Raw genomic sequence first — 1677 nt, 5'->3', positions numbered from 1 at the left:
CTAGTCCTTAGCTACGCCCCAGCATCACCCACAGCTAGTCCTTAGCTACGCCCCAGCATCACCCACAGCTAGTCCTTAGCTACGCCCCAGCATCAGTTAATCAGGGATCAGTGTGATCATTTCAGATGTGCTTTCAGACCGTTAGTGGCTGTACACAGTCTTGCTTCAGAGCACCCACCTGCCAGCTTACAATAGACATTCAGTTAGATGTTTGCCAGACTGGACACCCTCTCACTTGCTCCCACAGGGCTACTTCACCAAACTGTCCTGTGGGTTGGCAGTGGGTAAGCCCAAACTCAAAATTGTAATTAAAAAAAAAAAAAGAAAGAAAGAAAGAAAACCCTAATGTGATTACATTGAGTTGCCTCCTTGGTGGTCTTTGGGGGTCCACAAATGCCTCCTGGCACAACATGTCCATATGTATAACTTCAACATATTCTTTTTCAAGTAGGTATCTAGCTTCCCGCAAACGCATGATCAAAATACTGCCCTTCCTCTGTTAAATGGTCCTGACATCCCTACAGAAATCACTTGATGACTTATACGTGGCTTTACTTCTGGGGTTTAATTCTATTCTATTTGTCTCTGTCTGTCTTTGTGAATACACCATATTATTTTGATTATTGTTTTTGTAATAAGTTTTTTAAAAATAAGAAAATGTTAGCTATCCAATTTTGTTCTTCCTTGTAGAATTATTTTGGCTTCAAGAGCCTTGGGAATTCCAAACAAATTTTTATTTTGTGTGTCTGTGTGCGTACATGTTCATGTTTGTGTGGGTGTGTGTGCATGTGTATGTGTGCATATGTGCATGTGTGCATGGGTGTGCACCTGTACCCATGGAAGCTAGAGGTCGATGTCAGCTGTCATTAACAGATAACTTCTCTACCCTTCTTCTTTTAAGACTTTCACTGAAGTTGGAACACTTCCAATTAGCTAGACTGGCTGGGTTGGGAGTCCCATGGAATTTGCTTTTAGTGCTCCAGCACTGACTGGGTCATAGCTGGGTGCTGCCAGGCCTGGCTTCTATTTGGGGCCTGGGGATGCAAACGCAGGCCCTCATACTTGCACCGTACTCAGTTCACTGTGTGATCACCCTCCCCTCAGCCTGAGGTTCCATGTAGATTTTAAGACAGCATTTTCTAATTCTGGAAAAGGTTGCAATGATTTTGACAAGGATTCCCTTAAGTCTAAAGCTCAGTTTGAATATTATTCACATCTCAACAATATTAAATTGTCTAATTCATAAGCACACTATGTCATCCAGTGTTTTGTCTTGTTTTAACTCTCAAACAAAATTTTTAGTTGCCTGTACATTTTCCCCTTGTTGGTAAACTATACTATTGTGTGTCTTCCTCCTCCTCTTCCTCTCCTCCTCCTCCTCCTCCTCCTCCAATATTCTTGTATTATTATGTTATTTCAATATTCTTGTATCTGTTCAAGCCTGTTTTGTGACCAATTATATGGTTAATTATGTGGCACAATGAGGTGCTGAGAAGAAGGCATGTTCTTTTGTTTTAGGATTTAGATATATGTTCTATAGATATCTGTTAAATCCATTTGGTCCATAACTTCTGTTAGTTTCACTGTGTCTGTGTTTAGATTTGATATCCATGGTCTGTCCATTGATGAATAGGATGTTGAAGTCACCCTATGATTGTGTCTTCTCCTCCTCCTCCT

Source organism: Mus pahari, chromosome 4 (assembly GCF_900095145.1).
Source record: "Mus pahari chromosome 4, PAHARI_EIJ_v1.1, whole genome shotgun sequence".
NCBI classification, from domain to species: Eukaryota; Metazoa; Chordata; class Mammalia; order Rodentia; family Muridae; genus Mus; species Mus pahari.
The sequence above is the reverse complement of the archived record's forward strand: the minus strand, read 5'-3'. Positions refer to the sequence as shown.